The 9,187-nt window shown below is 35.7% G+C and overlaps 1 protein-coding gene across 2 annotated transcripts in view; it reads right to left on the bottom strand.

Annotated features, from left to right (window-relative positions):
- The window catches only part of LOC106060474 (uncharacterized), a 46,210-nt gene extending 41,518 nt beyond the window's left edge, over positions 1–4,692 (bottom strand). The window contains exon 1 of one of the 2 annotated variants that reach the window (XM_013218372.2): positions 4,433–4,692. The gene's annotated coding sequence lies outside the window, so the exon portion shown is untranslated. The remainder of the gene's footprint in view (positions 1–4,432) is intronic. The other variant, XM_013218371.2, reaches the window with a different exon arrangement.
- Positions 4,693–9,187: the final 4,495 nt, after the last annotated feature.

The raw sequence follows: 9,187 nt of genomic DNA on the forward strand, positions 1-9,187 counted from the left end.
AAAACAAAAAATCGAAAAATGTATAATCGAATCCAACTGACAACGCCATAGATGAAAATATAATCCGTATCGAAAATGTTGCCGGCGTAAATCTTAGCTCACGTATTCAACTCTGTGACTACCTTTTTAAAATATTACTTTATATTCAAACCAAAAAAAACAACTAATGTATGCATTATAAATTACGACTTTTGTGAAATTCATTCCATAGTTTCTCTACCAAAAGTATACAATCTATAAATAGCGCAAACATATCCCACCAAAAGCTAGAGAGATTAATTATAGACTTATCTTTGGGATGACCCCTAGGGTTAGAAAACGGACCGTAAATGTAAATTATGCCATCTTGAAAATGCAGATAATGAGAAACATATGTATTTGGATTAATTTGGAATGTCCATTATTCCTTAAAGTTAAAAGTACCGAAAGGGACTTATTAGAAGCCAACTGTGGCAACTATGTAAATGTTAACTTGTCTATTGTTTTAAACAAGCTGCCGAAACTAAAAAAAATACATTATTACATACTATTAACTTCATTATTGTTTCCGAATACAGAAATCTTATTTGGGCAAGCTGGCTCAAAGCTCTACAATAATAAGGTGCTTGATCCTAATCACTTGGAATTAACATTTAGGAAAATAATGGATTTTAGGGTAGAGAATTATCTAGTTTGATTTTCAAATACTTGTACAATACTAAGGTAGTATTCCAGAAATGGTGTGTTGGGGGTCAGGGATATTTGATATTGTGTTGATTGTTCTGGGGTAGAGGATACTTGTATTCTGTCTAGTGGTTTCAATGGTTAGGTAGTATGTCTTTGATATTATATAATATTTCTATTACTATTATTATATTTTTAGGTTAATCACTTTTCAATTGTTTATGATTTAATACTTGTGAATTATTAGAACTTACAATAAAAACCTATATAAAAAAAAAGAAAGCCCACAAAAGAAGCAAGATGGCCCATAAAAGAAGCACATAAAGCCCAAAAAAGAGGCAAAGAAAAGAGGCCTACTGCCCAAGGATTCCTATTATGATAAAACTAAAATTGAATAGCGCAAATTCTGAGGTTTCCTTTTTTTTTAAAAAAAAAAAAGTCTATATTTAGAAATGCATTAGACAGCTGAGTTTAGATACTATTTTCATTACACTCGATTTGTAAATCTATGATGATTTGTAAGTCAATAAGTTTATTTTTACAAAACTTATATCAACTCAATTTGTCTGTCTGGTAAAATGTTTGTACACGTTATTTCTCGGATTAAGCTGAAATTTTGGTATCGAACAAGGGAAAGAAATTGTACTTGTCTGATGTGGTTGTAATAGTTAAATATGCCCTCTTTATACTTTGTAGGTCGGCGTTTTAAAGTTTGAAATAAACAATACGTAACTATAAAACCTTCTATTTCATAAGCGATTCGCTGGTACAGTGGTTATTGTGTCGGTTCGATGAGGTTTAAGGATGCTTGAGCTCTCGAGTTCGAATTTAAAAAACGATCACAGTAACATTCACCCATAAACCCCCTTCTTTCTTCCCTCTCCCCTCCTTTCTTCCCTCTCCCCTCCTTTCTTCCCTCTCCCCTCCTTTTCCAACTGTTCCAGACAAGTGATCGGATGATAGGATCATAGAGTATCGAGAAAGCTAAAAGCATGAAATTGCCGCTAAAGAAAAACAATTGGTAAAAATATTTGAAATCGCGCAGATTTATTATTGATACTTATCTTTTACAAATTTAATGACATGACTGATCCAATCTAATTATTATAAGACATATAGAGAGATTGTTTTTCTCTTAAAACGTAATGTATGTTAGATTTAAAAAAACAATGGAACATTTTATTTCCCGCCCCCTACTTATTCTCCCCGAGAAAGACTCCTGGTTAAGCAAAAGTATAAGTCTAGTACACTGAATACTATTCCAATGATAAGCATTTAGATCTAGACTTAGAAGACGATGTGCAAAATTTTCCTGAACATTAAGTTATGAAACTCTTGAATCAATAAAACCTTGCATTCGGAAATACCTGAAAGCGATAGTTCTTTCAAGAATGCGATAGTCCTTTCAAAACATATTTTAGGATCTAGACCTAGAATCCTAGATCTAGACCTGTAGCCAAATTTAAATTTATTTCATTTTTTTAATAGAAAATTATAAGTCAAACTAGAGTTTTCCCCGTGAGGCCAACGAGTTGAATAGAAGTATTGTTTAAAAAAAAGAAGTAGTTTTTCTTACCTCTAATTAAGTCATAAATAAAAGGAAACTTAATACGAAGACCATCCGCATCGAAATAATGTTGAAATTATAGCACAACAGTGAATCTCAGTTTAGCGTCCTGTCCTTGATATTGTTTAGTTTATCGTGAAAATCTCCAATATGTATTCCAATTCTATCTATATATATCTTTTTTTTTTAACATTCATACAACGCTAACCCGTAAGGGAGAAGCCGCTACTGATAGCGTGCAGACTGTCCGTATGTAACGTTAAAATCTAAAAGCGCCATTGAATATCGGGTTTCACATCGACGTGATCTATACAGGTGCCAAGACTTCATCAAGTCTTTTTGTTTCACCTTTTTTAAACTATTTTTTGTTTAGAAAATCAAGAAAACTGTTTCCACATACACAAAAACATTTTAAAATAAGATTTTTGTCCCGAAGGTTAACGAGAGTGTCACGTGGTCAGCACAACGACCAACGGCATTTACCTGCCCAAGTTAAGTATCCATTAGCGTGATCGCAGGAGCTTCATTAAAATCTAGAAATCTCAGTCGCCGGGATTCGAGTTGAGAGCCATCGGTTCGCAGGCCAAGTTCTTTAACGGTCACCCAGCAGACCCCAGTAAGCCTTTAAGGTATTTACTATCGTATAGATAGATAGATAGATAGATAGATAGATAGATAGATAGATAGAATGCGACCTTTCGGGGCAAATACCAGAAATAAAATACACAGATTTGATAGAAAGCGGTTTTTCGCGAATTGCGGTGGTCAGCTTGAGAATCTCTTAAAACCGCGTCTTAGCGAGAGAGTAGGAGGTAAATGAAACATATGTACGAAATTTCAAGTGAATCCTTACGACAGTCAATGAGATCTCTTACTCAATCTGTCAGTCAGTCATTGATATTTTGCATTTAAAATATATATTTAAGGCAAACGCCCCCATTCAGTCTCAGTAACCATGCTCACAGCATTTCGCTTCCTGTAGTTACAATTACCAGGAAGAAGAAAACGACGAGGAAGACAGAGACAGTGATGGGAAGACAACATCCAAGAAAGGACAGGCCTCTCAGTGAATGAAATTCTATCCAAGGCAAAGGACAGGGAGGAAAGGAGAAAGATGATTGACAATTCTTGTATAGTCCTCAACAGTCCAACAGACTATAGGATAGGTGAAGGTGAATTACAATGACTGTACTTTGCCGAGATTTTAAAAATGATTTTTTTATTAATTCCTATTATTACTTTACAGTAGCTTCGTGGAGAGGCAGCAAAAGTTGAATGTTGTTAAAATTGCGCATCGTGGTGTGAATGTGGTTTGGTGTGAATGTGGAATGGTGTGAATGTGGAATGGTGTGAATGTGGAATGGTGAGAATGTGGTTTGGTGTGAATGTGGTTTGGTGTGAATGTGGGAATGGTGTGAATGTGGAATGGTGTGAATGTGGAATGGTGTGAATGTGCGAATGGTGTAAATGTGGAGTGGTGTGAATGTGGAATGGTGTGAATATAGTTTGGTTTGAATATGGAATGGTGTGAATTTGGAATGGTGTGAATGTCGTTTGGTGTGAATGTGGAATGGTGTGAATGTGGTTTGGTGTGAATGTGGGAATGGTGTGAATGTGGAATGGTGTGAATGTGGAATGGTGTGAATATGGTTTGGTTTGAATATGGAATGGTGTGAATTTGGAATGGTGTGAATGTCGTTTGGTGTGAATGTGGTTTGGTGTAAATGTGGAATGGTGTGAATGTGGAATGGTGTGAATGTGGAATGGTGTGAATTTGGATTGGTATGAATGTGGAATGGTGTGAATTTGGAATGGTGTGAATTTGGATTGGTGTGAAGGAGTGTTGAGTACAACAGGAAGAAAAGAGACAGCAATATGCTAGAGATGTTTTGAATTTATTACTAACATAGAGATATTCGGTAGATTAATGAAAATTCTAGACAGAATTTGTTAGAACGCAAATGTCGTGGGTTCGATCCCAAAACTTGCCATTTGTCGCTCCTTATTTTTTTATTGACAATATAAAATATGAATATAAGGAAAATAAAAAGTAGGAGCGGGTTTTATTTTATTTACATCAAAGTTGTTCGCTGATTTAATGTTTAAATCTTATTTTGAAAAACAAAATGAAATAACTAAACTATATACGATCAATGATAGCAAGCCTACATATCACGAACTTAAAGAAAACAAAATACTTACCTATCATAGAACGCAAGTTTATTTCTTAATTAGAAAAACTCATCTGTAATAAATCATATATACATTGACTCGCTTTTAAAATACAAATCAGTTCATACAATATATTATTAGAATCATCATTCTCTGAAAGAAAGGAAAAAAAAACAAGGAAAAAAAGAACTTCGAAGTCAAGTTTTACAAAGTTAGCGTTGTCGGTTTCCGACTGTCCATACTCCAATAGTCCCCTCTCTGGCGTTCGATCCTCACATTTGACCATATAGCAACACGCAACCAATCACAGCTGTTGGGCTAGAAGAGCCCTCTGTATTCATACGCACGCGAGCCGTTTCACTGCCGTTGTTGTCCCACGGCCTGCGGCTAAATATTGGCTTGTTGATACAAGTGTCGTCTGGAGTCATTGGAGTCCCATTCTTAGAATTCACCAAAGGTTATTTAGTAAGTAAAAGGCCATGACCTGACAACGTTTCCTTGGTGATTTCTTTGTTTTTCACTGGTCGGTTCAGGGCTTTAGTTTTCTTTTTATTGGCTAGGGCATTACAATTAATTCAAGAATCGTGTTATTTCAATCTTCGAAAATAAAAGCAAATAATCAAACAAACAACAACAACAACAAAATTAAAAACTAGACATCCCCATCCGTCATTGTATGATACATTATAATATAGGGCTTATCTAGAATAATTTAAAGTTATTAGAGCAATCTCCGAACAGTGCCAGCCTTAGACATATGCAAACTCGGCAACGTCCAATTGATGGGGACCACAGTCAGGACAAAAAAAAAAGTTTATTCGATATCAAACCAAAATAATTAATTCCCAATAATTTCTTAAATTATTCGTTAATTTGTTACATTGATTCATGTTTTGTTAGAAACAAAAAAAAATTGATCTGAGATTGGGTGTGGGAGAAATAACGCGTACAAACGTGTACAGACTTTTTACAAGACAGAGTTAATATAAGCTTTGTAACAAGAAAATAAAATTTAAAAAATAAACTTTTTAAAAAGCAAAGCTTATATTAAGCTTATACCTGTACCAATTAATTCGGACCAGTCTGGTAAAAAGTGTGTACACGTTATGTCTCCCACACCCATTCTCGGACCACGTTGAAACTTTAGACAATTATTTATTGGCATAGACAAGACATGAATTAATTAAAAAAAAAGAAGTAAATAAATTGTCAATTAACTAGAGGTAATTAATTATTTTGCTTGATACCAGCAAGGGAAACTATTCCTTCTGTATTCACATATATGGCTAAATTTGTTGTGTTTAGTCCCCTTAAATAACTGTTTACGCTATTTCTACGATCAAGTTGAGACTTAAAACAATTATTTTTTTCTACCTAACAAAACATGAATCAGTTATTAAAAATTAGCTAATTAGTCAATTGATTATTGTTGATTAATTATTTTGTTTGACATTGAATAAAGGAAATAACGTGTACATTTTTTATACAAACATTTTTAAGGGCGGAGTTCCTTCCCTTTAGATAAGATTTTAAAAAAAAAGATTTCTTCTTATTTTGCTTGTTTTTATTTTGCTTTTTGTTTTGTTTTACAAAGGATCATTATCCAGCACTACTGAAGGACGACAGTAGATGATGGCGAGCGGGGCTCGAACTTGGGACCTTCATCACGATAGCCCCAAGCGCTTACCACACGACAAGGCAGCCACCCAAACATGATTATTTCCTGCGTTTAAGGCGCCTGTAAGTGGAAAGTGATTCATATGTGAAATATAGCAAGGTAAGCTATCGTGACTTGACTATATCTAAATCACGATTTTAAACAGGCAGATAAAACAGATAAGAAGATCACAACTATAGCGATATTAATCTGAGGGGATACTTGTGTATAGGCCACGTATTGATACACTGATGTATTGATTTTTTCTAAATTGTATTTATTAATTTGTGCTTTTGTTAAGATGCAGATCTCAAGCATACTATAAGGTATCTGTTTAAAACTTCAAGTTACAAGAAGAACCAAGTGACTTATGAATAGAATAATATAATATTAAACTGGATAGGATTATCTTCTTTTCTCAAAAGTATCTATAAAGTATAATAAAGTTATACTGTAGAATAATCTAGAATACGTTATATTAGGATTACATACTTAAATAAGAGTTATCTGTGTTTTCTTTAGAAATTCAAGTTCAAAAAATTAAGTTCCTGTTGGCGCTGTGAAGGGAGCTAAGTGTCAATATTTATCACGCGTGCGCGTACAGGGTGTATACACAGCATGGGTGTATGCATCTGTGGGCAGAAAAAAAGAGAGAAAATAGAATAGCAAATGTGTGTATGTACGAGTGGTGTCAGTTTGAGGATGTTATGGTGGATAGGCCTATATAGGATCGGGGGCAGTTTGATGATGTTTTGATGGATATTCGTATATAGGAGCGGGGGCAGTTTGATGACGTTATAGTGGATAGTCCTATATTATGGTGGTTAGGCCTATTTAGGAGCGGGGATAGTTTGATGATGTTATGGTGGATGACTCTATCTAGAAGAAAAATGAAAATATTATTATCGATAGGCCTACTATAGTTTGACAATATTATGGTGTATATGCAGTTAAAAATGGTTATGGTGGACATATCAAAGTTGGGGTAGTTTAAAATGTTATGGTGAACATGCATAATTGGGGTGGGGGGAGCAGTAGAAAATGTTATGGTGGGCATACATGAGTATGGTCTAGAACTTTCATTACTTTAATTTCCAACTAAGTTCATCAATCTAGACATTATTTGTCACAAACGTATTAGTTAATAAATATTTCGGTGATAAGAGCATTGTTTTGTCAGCATTCATACGCATTAAGAAGATTGACTACACAAGATTTAAAAGTATCTGTCAATGTTGTGGTGATAGTTGGCTTTACATGATCGACTTCTTCGGAACAATGAAAACTTCTGACAGTTATTGCTGCTGACCGTGTAGTTCTCATCGCACAGGGGCGCCGTGTTGAGAACAGTATTCTCTGACAACACGGACAAGGAAGGCGCCAGTTCTTTGAAGAGACGCCCTGTCTCAGAGCCAAATTCCCATGAGGACCAGAAAATCCACTCAAAGGGGTATTGTTTTTGTTTAGCACCACAAATTCATATAGCAGACGGTCTATCATCTCTTCGGCAAGTTGGCAGTGTCGACATCGCGAGTAGAAGTTCGACTTGACTTTGGCAAAGTATGCTCCGACTGGACAGTGCCCTGTTCTGGCATGAAAATAGTTATCTGTTCTTTTCTATCTAGCTGCCACCATTCGTCCGATGTATTGGGTCTTTTCAGTTTCTTCCATACTTCCCCGTTTTACCAGTTCCGGCGCCACTTTTCTCTCGTCCACTCGCAAGCTATCGCCCGAGCCTGTTCAAATGTCTGTGGCTTTTCCGGTTGGTCCAGCTTGGGACATAGCTTGGCTATTAAGTCAACCTTCACGTTACCTTCTATACCCACATGCCCTGCTGCAGACCTGCCATAGCACAGGACCACCAGTGGACTCTGTTAAGGGGAGACGATAATGAAAATGGTCTCGTTTTAGCTAATCTTGATCCTGACTGTGCCAGAAAATAGCCATTTGTTCGTGATTTCAATCATATAAATCATAATCATAATAATAATAATATCAATAATAAAAATCTTTATGAAACCGAAGAATACCGAAGATTATATGCCTATACTACCATACACTATCGATTCTCCCTTTTAAAGATTTTCATTGATTGCGTAAAAAAAAAAAAAAAAAAACTTGCTTTCTGGTGTATAAAATTACCTATTTTTTTAAAGGTATATAATCATTTGATGTACTTTTTCGCACTGCTGAATAAAAAGTCAATATAGAGGAAATATTAGACTTTCCCTCTGTGACTTTTAACATATATGTACAGCTAACTAGGGAGGCGCGCTAGCTGAGCGGTAAAGCGCTAGTCTTTCGAACCGGGGGTCCAGGTTCGAATCCGGGATCTTGGGCACCTCTAAGTCCACCCTATTCTAAAAGGTACCTGACATAAGTTGGGGAAAGTAAAGGGGATTTGTTGTTTGCTGGCCGCCTGACACCCTCATCATCTGCCCCATATACCGCAAGGTCTGAAAGGGAAACTTTTTACAACTAATTAGCAGTAAAAGCATCATTAAAAATATATATCGATTCTTTTTTTTTTAAATATTTTTTTAACATCGGTGTCCTTCAATTTAGCATCCTTCACATTGTTTAGTTTATCTTCTAAACCTCCGATAGAGTACACGGACACTGATTTTCGACCATTTTTTAAACACAGCCTATAAAACGTCCACGGACTGACCACTAGCATATCTTGGTCATTGTCTCTGGGAGACAACGAAAGATGGATTGCAGGCGGCGTGAGCAAATAATGCACTCCGTCCTGGCCTCAGTGCGCTGTTGTTGTCGCTGCGGCCGTTTCATCCAATTCCCCTTCATAAATTACAGACTGAGACATCAGGACATGACACTGTGTTTGTCTACCCCGTCCTTCAGTAGTAGTCCATGTTGGGGTCATTTTACTTTCGTCTTCCTCAGTAAACAACAATGAAGATAGTACATTTAAATTAAAACATTTGTAAAAACTTCCAAGTAATTTCATTAATAGATAAATCTAGATGTAAGACAAAATATATTTTATATACTAAAAGATTGTATAAAAGAATTACATTTAAGGTTCTCATCTCATCTGTCACTTGACTTTCATCATCGGGGCTCTGTGACAGTTCGCGTTACCAAAGCCCTCCACTTTTTCCAGT

The sequence above is a fragment of the Biomphalaria glabrata genome, chromosome 4 (assembly GCF_947242115.1).
Source record: "Biomphalaria glabrata chromosome 4, xgBioGlab47.1, whole genome shotgun sequence".
NCBI classification, from domain to species: domain Eukaryota; kingdom Metazoa; phylum Mollusca; class Gastropoda; family Planorbidae; genus Biomphalaria; species Biomphalaria glabrata.